The sequence below is a fragment of the Lethenteron reissneri genome, chromosome 72 (genome assembly GCF_015708825.2).
Source record: "Lethenteron reissneri isolate LAM-NWPU_2019-01 chromosome 72, ASM1570882v1, whole genome shotgun sequence".
NCBI classification, from domain to species: domain Eukaryota; kingdom Metazoa; phylum Chordata; class Hyperoartia; order Petromyzontiformes; family Petromyzontidae; genus Lethenteron; species Lethenteron reissneri.
Window position 1 is genome coordinate 1,161,083 of NC_083850.1, and position 13,143 is coordinate 1,174,225.

The 13,143-nt window shown below is 41.9% G+C and overlaps 1 pseudogene; it reads left to right on the top strand.

Annotated features, from left to right (window-relative positions):
- The window catches only part of LOC133361268 (zinc finger protein 84-like), a 539,839-nt pseudogene extending 535,408 nt beyond the window's left edge, over positions 1-4,431 (top strand).
- The last annotated feature ends 8,712 nt before the right edge of the window (positions 4,432-13,143 follow it).

A 13,143-nucleotide genomic window follows, 5' to 3' on the forward strand; every position in this document is an offset into this window, starting at 1 on the left:
TATTTATTATTATTTTATTTGTTCTACCTATTTTATTTATTTGTTTAGTAACTGCAGCTACATACTATTAACATTCCATCCCTTTGTTAATGCTACCCCCATCCCCTCCCTTTGATGCTGCTGGTCCTGCATAATGCACGGACATAATATGACTTTGAAACCCCCCGCCCACCTCCTACGCATTTACCATATATATGCTAAAATTATCTTGATATGCAAATTATTTTGTCAAGGTGCTCTTCTTCCAACCTCCCCCCCTCCAACCCAGCTTAAATATACGCTCCAAGCTTGGTGGTGTTTCGTTCTTCACCTGAGGACGGCTGCTTGCGTTGTGGCTGAATTTTATAGCTTTAAATCGAAATTTAATGCGATTCTTGCCCTGTACCCCCCACAGTTCACATATCCGACCCCTGGTTCGATTTAACAGATAATTTACATACATATGTATAGAGTGCGATTTAATACTTCTAATGAGATTAAAATATCGTACCTCCGTTTATGGTGGTATAAAGTATTAAACCAGTTGATAGTTTATAGACGTTTAATGTTCAGTGTTATTGTTTATAGTGTTATCAGTTTACGTGTTTTTAAGTACAGGTGATCCCCGGTATACTTCGGTATTCTGGACTTGAACGTTGCAAAACAATTCCTAACGAAGACATTTCCCCACCAGAGCGCAAGCAGCTAATGAAAAGAACACCGGCGGCAGCACGTGCTTCCATGGTTGGTCAGGGAGAGGGCATGGTTGTATTGCCCACAGGTGCCATCGGGTATATCCGCCCATGGCCGGTTCCGGTCGAGGTCATCGAGGTGGGTGATGTAAAGACAGTGCGTCTACTAAGCGACAAGTGGTGACAACAGGATAGAGAGATTTCGAGAAGGGAAGGCGGGACCAAGTGTAGACGGAGGTTCATGCTGAGAATAAGAGAGGGGGAGAAACGAGGTTCGGGGCTGTGTTGGCCGGGATTCGGGTCGAGGCTGGTTGCTGTCTCGTCGTCATCGTTGCTATATTTTGACGCCTGGGTCCTAAGCCGCGTTAAAGGCTAAATAAAAGAACCCTCTGTAGTCTGAGTCTGGAGTCATTACAATTTTAAGGATTCATAATTGCACTGGCTTATATTGGGTTTGTTCGATTATTTATATATTCATACTGAATATTGCTATTTGATGCCATTGAGATGGAACATTCATCCAGCAGTGGACAGCTTAATCCTAATACCACCAACGTGTTATTCAAATAATTGTAATCCCATCCTGATCCTGCACCTTCATGTTTCACATTTCCCACCATTGGTTTGCACGTGCATATTACATACATACATGTTACATGCATACATACTACATACATATCTCATGCATACATATTACATACAGACATGTTACATACTGACGAGCAAAGTGTGATTCCTAGAGGACCACGGTGTGAAGCTAAGAATTCGAATGAGATTCGATTATCACACTTCAATGTACGGTGTTCTAATCTGTAACACTAGTTCATAATGTCTTTTTATAGCATAATATATCGCTCATAGCTTATATTGTTAGAGTTCACAACATTATAGTTTACTATAACACTAGTTTGTAGTGTTATTTTAAAGCGTTACAATGTGTAGCTCATAGTTTAAAGGTTATGTTGTTAGAGTTTATAATGTTAGAGTATACAATGTGAGTTTATATTTTGAGAGTTTGTGGACGTGCCCTGTTCTCGTGGGACCCGACACGGATTTGGAAATAATTGCTATGATCATGTCTGAGCTGGGATGAGCGACTAATGTTTACTTTGGTTAATCATAACTGTATGTAGGTTAGTGCCATCGGTGCTTAGTGAATACTACTCATGAATGGACTCATACTTCTTCTTAGTTCTTTCGGTAAAGTCACGTAGAAGGGAAGTAATAAAATAATAAAAATAAAACAATAAAATAATTCTCACGACGTTTCGGCCACAACGCAAGTAGCCGTCTTCAGGTGAAGAATGAAACACTGCCAAGCTTGGAGCATATATATAAGCTGGGTTGGAGGTGGAATAAGAGCGCCTTGACAAAATAATTTGCATATCAAGAGGAATTTAGCATATTTATGGGAAATGCGTAGGAGGTGGGCGGGGGGGTTTTCAAAGTCATATTATGCCCATTCATTATGTAGGATTAGCAGCATCAGAGGGAGGGGGTAGCATTAACAAAGGGAGGGAATGTTAATAGTATGTAGAAGCCACCAAACATGTCAATGGGGAGCGGTGACAGGAGGCCCGCAGCGGAGAAAATAATGCTAAATGTCATCGAATAACAAAAGACGGAATATATTTAAATAAATACACGCACAAACCCATTATAAACCCATTATATACTCATGAGATTCTAACAATCACAGATTTTGACAAAGCGAAATTCCCACAAGCAAAACACCACGCTCACGTGACGAATTCTTAAACAAACTGCAACACTCAAGTGACAGAACTCAACAAAAAAACGCCGCAATAAAAATAATAACATCAATGGACAAATCCTAAAAACAGACAACACACGCACGTTAGTAGCTGTTAGAAAAAGACAACACCTAGCACCTTCAACTATACACATTTAAGCTGGGTGCTTTAAGGATCCGCCACGTGCGAGGGACCGGTGTCTGGAGCCCGGTCAAATTTTTCATAGGAGGGACCTGCCTAACCCTGTGGTGCGAACCCTTGACGCCCGGAAAGGCACAAGATTCCACCATGGGCAGGGGACTGGCGTCGAGAACCAGGTTAAAATGCGCAACGTAGCGATTGTAGGCTCCACTCCCAACAGCAATACTGTATAGTTCTATTCGGTGCCATTTAGTTAAAAGATTCAGCCAGCAGTGGGCAGCTTGATTCTAGTATGACCATAGTGTGATTATAATGATCTTGATGCGATTCTAAATCTGGCACCTGCCAGGCCGCATTTACAACTCCCGATGCGCATTTTCAAATAACGTTGATTCGAGCATATTGTAATTATAATACAACCAAAGTGTTATTCTAATACTTTAATCGAATCCTAATCCTGCACCTTCCGTTTCGCATATCCGACCCCCGATACGAATGTCCAAATTACATACATACATACGAGCATCGTGTGATTCTAATATGGCCACATTATGATTCTAATCATTCTTTTGTGATTCTAATACCACTCTTCAACATATGGTGTTCTAAACTATAACACTAGTTTATAGTGTTATTTTCACAGCATTATAATGTATTGTTTATAGTTTATAGGTGATATTGTTCACAACATTAGAATAATTATAATAGACCAAAGAGTTATTCAAATAATTTTAATCCGATCCTGCACCTTCAGTTTCACATATCTTCTATATTCAAGCAGAGTAAACGCTAATACGACCATAATGTTATTCAAATATTTTAATTCGGTAATCCCATTTATTCAAAATAAGCGCATAATTACACACTGAGATCCACTTACATATGCATGCATGAAGCACAATGGGCACATTACCCTTCGGTATGTTAAAAGACATGCGGATTGTGCCTTCAAAAATTAACAATCGAATGCAAATATCCTGAAATGCAAAGGATTGGATCCTAGGGGGGGAGTTATAAGGCGGCTCAGAAGCAGAGCTCAATGCCATTTCGAGAGGAAACTTGATGAGGTTGGACGCTCGACTCGTCGCTCTGCTGATCGCCCTTCTACCGCGATTTTGCGTCGGGAGAGTTCGTGGCGACATCTTCAGACGGGTTCCAGACATCGATATACCGTGAATCTCCAAGTAAGTGTCTATTTTCGCGGAACGTGTTCTTCGTCAAATTAGCGGGATTTTTTTGCGTCTCGGTTAGACGCAAGTGTCGTTCTTGTTTTAGCAGTTAACAAAATCTAAAACTCAACGCTAAACATCCTTGCGGCCGATAGCGTACTTTTGACTCGATAACACCGCTACTGTTACTACGCTCACATGGAGCAGAGACGCTCTCCACAGCCCAACGCACACGGAGGCAAGAAGCCATTCAATTGCTCTGTGTGTGGGAAGACATTTTCATGGCCATCACATCTTCAGAGACACCAGAGAACACACACGGGCGAGAAGCCGTTCCTGTGCTCTGTGTGTGGGAAGGCATTTGCACAGTCATCAACTCTTCAGAGTCATCGGAAAACACACACTGGTGAGAAGCCATTCCGGTGCCCTGTGTGTGGGAAGACATTTGCACACTCGTCAACTCTTCAAGACCATCAGAAAACACACACGGGCGAGAAGCCATTCCTGTGCCCTGTGTGTGGGAAGGCATTTGCACAGTCATCAACTCTTCAAACTCATCAAAGAACACACACGGGGGTGAAGCCATTCCTGTGCTCTGTGTGTGGGAAGGAATTTGCACACTCATCAACTCTTCAAACTCATCAAAGAACACACACGGTGGTGAAGCCATTCCTGTGCTCTGTGTGTGGGAAGGCATTTGCACACTCATCAACCATGAACAGGCATCAGAAGGTCCACAATGATAGGACACTGAAATCAAAAGCTGAAATTCAAGGTGCTGCAATGAGTCCTGAAGATGTTTCCACCTTCGATCCCATGCAATTGGATCCTGAGAGATGGCTGGATGTAATGGAGTGGCTCGAGAGTCAACCAGAGAGCTCGGGGTGACTGAAACATAATATTGCATGTGGTTACACCTATTACGCCATATCGAGTACTTTTGTGCGTAATTTTTTACCATTTTAGTTTAACAGTTTTTGTGAGTTTAATTACGTGCACAGTGGTGGTTTGTAATGTTATCAGATTACTTGCCGAAGTGGTGTGAAGAGCACTGGATGTGAGAGGGTTTAATTGTAGTCGTTAGGTGTTCCTGTTGAGCTAAAGTTGGAATGCGCCTGTAGGTACATCTTTACTCAACATTTTAAACGGTTTTTTCAAGTACATAGCTTTTTTATTGGTATTAATCGACTTTAGATAGCCGATTTCAGGATGTACATTGATGTGGTGAACTAATAAGGAAATCATGGGGAATTATATTTTAACGCTTTGGTATTCCTAGAACGGAAATGGTTTGCATTGTACTGGAAATGTGTGAACATAGAACATAATACATATTCCCTTCGAGTTTTGACGTAAGAATGATTGCAGATGAATAAAAATGTATTTTGAACAAATGTTTGTACGGTCTTTATTTTATAATGTCCCTAGCAAAAACATGTTCAGATAATGTCAGGTGGAGGATCTCCGTCACACAAGTGTGCCCTTAACCGGCAGCATCTTGGCTGTCTACCCGATTAACACGTGTTCCTTGAGGGGAAAGGTCCCCGTAGTTAATCGTTCATCAACGTACCAGTCACTAATCCCGAAGTATGTCGGGGATAAACTGTACTCTATAACATGTAAACTGTAATACTATAAACGATACCACTAAACATTTAACGATTATAAACTCATAACCATATACACGGAGGTAAGGTATTATAATATCATTAGAATCACAGTGTGGTCGTATAAGAATCACGCACAAACCCATTATAAACTCATGAGATTATGAATCGTTACAATTATTATAACAATCACAAATTGTGACGACTAGTGGGATTCGAATAATTGTAATTCGATTCATATTCTTAGGTTTTTTCGGTAAAGTCAGAGCTCGGGGTGACTGAAATATAATGTTGCATGCGGTTATACCTATTAAGCTGTCTTGAGTACTTGTGTGTTTAACTCTGACCCTTTAGTTTTACAGTTCGTTTGAGAGTTTCTTGACGTGCAGGTGGTGAGTTTTGATGTTGGCGGATTACTTGGTGAAGTGGTGTGATGAGCAGTGGTTGTGAGATGGTTAAATTCCAGACAATATTGTAGTGTTTAAGTCTTCCTGTTGAGCTAAAGTTGGAATGCATCTGTAGTTAGATCTTTACGTTTTTTATAACACCAAAACAGAGGTACGGTATTATTAGTTCTGAACAAAATAAACGGAGGTTCGTGATTATAATCGCATAATAATAATTAGAATCGCACTGTGATAATGTTAGAATCACACTGTGGCCATATGCATGTTAAGTGAATGCGAACCGGAGGTAGGATTTGCAAGATTTGAATCTCATTACAATGATTAAAATCCCACTGTAGTCGCATTAGAATCAAACAGTCCACTGTTGGATGAATGTCATGTTAATTTAATCGAATAGCTATAAACGGTATGTAAACATATAAAGTGTATAACAATCACACATTATAACATAATTACATTACATATGATTTGAAAAATATACGTTCATTTAAAAAAAACTGAGAATTACGTGGATCTTGTGGGGAGATGGAACGCGGTGGATCGGATCGTCTCCGCTGCTGTTGACGGGGCCAAGCAGCGAATTTTTAACTCCAGTCACAGCGCCTTATCCAAACTACATCTCCCCAAAAAGGCAGCCTTCCCTCTGCTGTGTATTTTAGCCGTATATTTGAGGACGATATTGAAGATAACAATTCTTCAAGAAAAGGCATGATTACAATGTCTTTCATAAAGGAGAATGAGTTCATTCATGAGTGGTATTCACTAAGCCCAGATGGCACTAACCTGCACTCAGTTATGTTGAAACAAAGTAAACATTAGTCGCTCAAATCTCAGCTCATTCATGGTCATTGCAATTATTTCCAAATCCGTGTGGGGTTCCACGAGGACAGGGCACGGCCAAAAAACTCTCACATTATAAACTCACACTGTAAGCTCTAACATTATAAACTCTAACAATATAACTGTTAGAGCTATACATTGTAACGCTATAACAATAACACGGCAAACTACTTTTATAGTAAAATTTAATGTTGTGAACTCTAACAATAAAACCTATGAGCTCTACATTATAATGCAAAAAATTGCATTGTGTTATAGATTGGAACACCATACATTGATGTGTGATATTGGAATAACATTCGAATATTTAGAATTATTCGTGGTCCTCTTGGAATGACACTATGCTCGTAAGTACGTTACATGTCTGTATGTAACATGTCTGTATGTAATATGTATGTAATATGGACGTGCGAACCAAGGGTGGGATCTGTGAAACGGAAGGTGCAGGATCTGATTACATTTTTTTTCGTACCAGAATTACACTGCTAAAATCTACGTTATATGTAAATACGCATCAGAAGACCAAAATGTGGCCTGCGAGGTGCCAGGTTTAGAATCGCATAAAATTATTAGAATCACACCATCATCGTATTAGAATCAAGTTGCCCACTGATTGATTAATGTTCCATCTCAACGGCATCGAATATAAATATACAAGTATGGAAATAGATAAATAATCGAACAAAGTTCATGAAATTGAATCGTTACAATTGTAATGACTCCAGACTCAGACTGGAGAGGGTTATTTTATTGATCTTTTAACACTGCTTACGACCCCGGAATCTCGATATAGCAACGAAAACGACGAGACAGAAAAATGCCACGACCCGATATTCCACCAAAACAGCCCTGAACGTCGTTCCTCCTCCTCTCTTATTCGTGGTGAGAATTTCCCACCACCATTTGTCCCGCCTTCCCTTCTTGAACTCTCTCTATCCTGTTGTCACCGCTTGTCCCTTAGTAGATGCACTGTCTTTACATCAACAACAGTTTTTAGAAGCCACGTGCGTCAGGGCAGCAGCTGTAGAAAAATTTCCCAAACCTAACACTCAACTGTACGGGGTAAGCGGTGTGACCACACTCACCCGTCAACAACAAGAAAACAACACAATAACCACAACAACAATCCTAACACGCTTCCACGTTGTTCAACTGGCCCCTTCAATTGTCCGTGTGTTGGGCTTGGATTCTACGAGCGCAACCTTGCGCATTTTGACCTGAATTTCGATTTAAAGCTTTCGTGACTGCAGGGATTCATCTTCTTGGTTCTTTCGGTAAAGTCACGTAGAAGGGAAGTAATAAAATAATAAAAATAAAACATAATAAAACAATTCTCACGACGTTTCGGCCACAACGCAAGCAGCCGTCCTCAGGTGAAAACCAGGTCCGTCGAGGCGACAGAGTCTGAATGAAACAGCACACGGGCTTAGAGCATATATATAAGCTGGGCGCATTGACAAAGGAATTTGCATATCAACAGGAATTTAGCATATTTATGGGAAATGCAGGAATGTAATTAGTACTGCATATGCATGTGCATTATGCAGGATTAACAGCATCAAAGGGAGCTGCAGTTACTACTGCTGCAGCAGTTGCTGCTGCTGCTGCAGTTTCTGCTGCTGCAGTTGCTGCTGCTGCTGCAGTTGCTGCTGCTGCTGCACTTGCTGCTGCTGCTGCACTTGCTGCTGCTGCTGCACTTGCTGCTGCTGCTGCAGTTGCTGCCTTATCCATTTTAATATAACACTATGTATTATTCTACCCACCCTAATGTGTATCATACTGCTATATGTTTACTGTACAATTACGACACCATACATTACTCTGCACACTGCACCATGCCAGTGAGTGGAACGCGGTCTGAAAGTCACCGTTAACGTGAACACAATCAGTTAAGATCCGAAATGGTTTATTACGTCCTTCCAATGATTGCTAAGCCAGAATCCATCTTCTCGGTTGAAATTGTCTCTGTGTTTGTATATGTGGATCGCCTCATGAACGAATCTCTCATGATAGCCAGATGGCTTGCAGAGAACCTCTGTCTTGGAGAAGTCAATGTCATTGACAAGGTAGCAGTTACATTCGAGAAACCAAACGACATGTCTCGGACCGCATCCGTGAACATAAGGCAGACCTGAAACACGGTAGGACAAACACCTCAGCCGTGGCAGATCACTGTTACAATTCAGTGGGCTCACATGACATTGACTTCTCCAAGACAGAGGTTCTCTGCAAGCCATCTGGCTATCATGAGAGATTCGTTCATGAGGCGATCCACATATACAAACACAGAGACAATTTCAACCGAGAAGATGGATTCTGGCTTAGCAATCATTGGAAGGACGTAATAAACCATTTCGGATCTTAACTGATTGTGTTCACGTTAACGGTGACTTTCAGACCGCGTTCCACTCACTGGCATGGTGCAGTGTGCAGAGTAATGTATGGTGTCGTAATTGTACAGTAAACATATAGCAGTATGATACACATTAGGGTGGGTAGAATAATACATAGTGTTATATTAAAATGGATAAGGCAGCAACTGCAGCAGCAGCAGCAAGTGCAGCAGCAGCAGCAAGTGCAGCAGCAGCAGCAACTGCAGCAGCAGCAGCAACTGCAGCAGCAGCAGAAACTGCAGCAGCAGCAGCAACTGCTGCAGCAGCAGTAACTGCAGCTCCCTTTGATGCTGTTAATCCTGCATAATGCACATGCATATGCAGTACTAATTACATTCCTGCATTTCCCATAAATATGCTAAATTCCTGTTGATATGCAAATTCCTTTGTCAATGCGCCCAGCTTATATATATGCTCTAAGCCCGTGTGCTGTTTCATTCAGACTCTGTCGCCTCGACGGACCTGGTTTTCACCTGAGGACGGCTGCTTGCGTTGTGGCCGAAACGTCGTGAGAATTGTTTTATTATGTTTTATTTTTATTATTTTATTACTTCCCTTCTACGTGACTTTACCGAAAGAACCAAGAAGACATTTTGACCTGGTTCTCGGCGCCGGTCCCTCGCCCATGGTGGAATCTTGTGCCTTTCGGGGCGTCAAGGGCTCGCACCACAGCCTTGAAGGATTAGACAGGTCCCTGGCTTCTTTTGAGAAACATGACCGGGCTCCTGGCACCGATTCCTCACACGTGGCGGATCCTTGAGGCACCCCGGGCCTCAGGGGCTAGGAAACTGTGGGCGCCACAACACATTTCCTTTGAAGTACGGTTTCCGTTGCCGAGAGCCCCACCACGTCGGACACACCAGACTTGGGCTGTACAGGACATGGGGATGAGCTGTCTGGGTGGGGACGGACATAAGTCTTGAGGCGGGATGGGTGGACGAACCAACGGCGACGCCCTATCTACATTTTGCACACTTAGGCCGTTTCACCTCTATGACTTCAGCTGTATCATTATAAACGATATCACTCAACATTAAACGACTATAGACTGATTTTAGAATTTATACCACCATAAACGGAGGTACGGTATTCAAATCTAATTAGAAGTATTATAACCACACTGCTCATATGTATCTAAAGCGAACGTTCCGTCGAACCGGGGATTGGATATGCGAACTGTGGGGGGTGCAGGGTTAGAATCGAATTCAAATTCCTAGAATAACAATATTGTCGTATTAGCATTTTACTGTGCTTGACTGCATGTTACGTGTAAATGCAAATTGTTAGTCGTAAATGCGAGGCAGGAGTTAAGAGGTGCATGTTAATCCAGTGTTAACGTTTATTTTAGCATCATATTTAAGGACAATATTGGAAATAAAAGTTCGTCTGGACATTGCACGTGCCTTGTTCGTCTCGATCAACAAAAATTAATACAATGTCGGTCATAAAGGAGTGCGAGTTCTTTCATGAATAGTATTCGCTGAGCCCCCAGATACTAACCTACACACAGTTATTGTTAAACAAAGTAACGTTTAGTCACTTAATTCTCAGCTCAAACATGATCATCGCATTCATTTCCAAAGATGTGTGGGGTCCCGCGAGAGCAGGGCCTGGCTACAAATAGCCGAGCAGCAGAAACAGCAGAATCAGAAGTAGTTGCGTCGCCCTCAAAATGTGTTGTTGCTGCTGTTATTGTTGCTGCTGTAGTTACTTCTGTTGCTGTTATGTATTGGGTGGTGGCTCTTTTACTCATCACCACCCATTATCATCAGAATTAACACCCATTATCATCATTATCACTATCAACTCACCATCACCAACCATCATCACCACCACCACAACCCAACCATCACAACCAACATGCATCATAACCACCAACAATCATCCATCATCATCAACACCCATAATCACAACAACCCATCATCACCACCCATAACCATCACCACCCATCATCATAACCTCACCAATCATTACCACCACCCATGATCACCACTACCACCCATCATAATCACTGCACATTAACATCATCAACCATCATCATTACCACCCTTAATAATCACCACCCATCATCATCATCACCACCATCCATTATCAAGAAACATCATCATCACCACCCATCATAAATTAACAAACACACACAGCTATATAGATATGTAACCTGACACATAGATAACAGACACACACAAATAAACAATCTCATTAACAACTTAATTATAAAAAGCCCATATTACCTCTGCCAGGATAGGTGCACACAGACAAATCGTTTACACAATAATTTACATGGAACTCAAATTCACACTTAGTACAACCACCTCACTCACTTAAATATAACTACAGATCAATAACTCTAATAAAAACCTGAATTTATAAGTAAATAAACCAATGGGATGGTGTTTATACACTTGAAATGTAATGAATGAAATGCAAGTTAATAATTCCAATTAAACAAAAAATAACTAAGAACAAATATGAAGCCTGAGGCCTAGGTATATGCCAGGCCTGATGGCCAGGCATCGCTTCAGTCCTCGCCGCAGTAACGGCGACATCAAAGACGGCACAAAGCGAGGGAGAAAATGTTTAATGTTGAACAGAGGGCTCTGCTGTTTCCGGTGACGCACACCACCCGCACTGCACCACGTGGTGCGCCCGCCACGCGCGTGGGGGCGGAGCCTCGCTGTAGTGACGTCACCTCTGTTACGTCATAGCCACGCCTCCACCCGCAGTCGAGAGGAATGCGCACGAGTGAGCAGCAGAAGAAGAAGCCTTTGCAGAGCGAATCCTCAACGAGGTGAGCGTCCCTGTTGACGATGTGTGTTGTTTATTTTTATTGCACGTTTTGACTACAAACTAAAGCTTCATTAATTTTTGAATATGTTGACATTTGGATTTTCTGCAACCAAATTAAGACTATTAGTTAGGTTACTTGGCATGCTCTGATATGTTGCTGTTACTGTCATTGTTTAGACGCAAAGTAAGTCAACATTTAAAACGTTCGTAACTAACCTGTTTTAATCTTATATAATATGATTAACATGTCTATAATGATTGTGTTATGATTGCCTGCATAAGTGTGCCCTGCATTACATGTATTGAATGTTATCCAACACGAGGAGTCTGCCTTTTAGTTCAGACCCAAGCTGCTGCCATAGACGTCTCCTATCTGTGATGTCACAGCCACATGGGCTGTATCTCTGACATCAAGTGACCTACGACGTCATTCTCGGGTCATAACAAATGATTAAAGTATGGTCATTTGACCCCAATGACCTACAAGACATGGGGGGGGGGGCTTTATCAAGCAGTCGATTAATACAAATGGGCTGTGAATCAACATGCTTGTCTGGATTAGAGTTTAAACATCACGGTTATGTCTGGCGATTATGTTTAATGCAATAGGCAGTTGGAATAAACATGTTCGCGTGGGTGGATGATTGAGTGATCTGACGCACGTGTGAGTGGGCAAACAAGCGAGTGAGTGATATGATTGGTACAGCGAGTGGTCAAATATGTAATAATTGAGAGGATGAGTGATTCAAAAGGTTGCTAAATCTGAGCGTTTTTACAACCTCCCCAGGCCCTCCAACATCAAACAGAAACTACTCCTGCCCAACAACATGGATAGACAACGCAAGTGGGCTGACATCTTGGAGGACTATGATGGTAAGTCCCAGTTACCTGCATCACGTGGCTTTTATGCAGAGGAGGCAGCTCCCTGATTAATTATTTTAGTGGACGTGGCTTGGTGGTGATGGGAAGAGGTAAACGGTCAAGTGTGGCAGACAGCATGGATTTAGAGCTGCGTTTCAGCCATATTGGTTTAAATGGGGGTCTCAACTTTATGAAATTGATGATCTCAACATGCTTACAAAAATATGACTTGTAATGTTTTACTGCCATGTGACTAATGTTTCTCAACAGCAGGTCATGTTATGTGTTAAGAGGTAATTACAAGAATCTCAGAATTAGTTGTGTGAATATCCACGTGCTTCGTTCTCTAATACACTACTCGTCCTTTGAATTAATTTTGTTTTCCGTAGCCCGGGAGTCATGGCGCCAGTCGACCACGTGGGGGGACATTATGGATGAAGTGGACCCTTTCCCAGGCCAAAGCTATGAAAATCGTTCCCCAAAGGTGTGTATGGGGTCTATGGGAGTCAAACA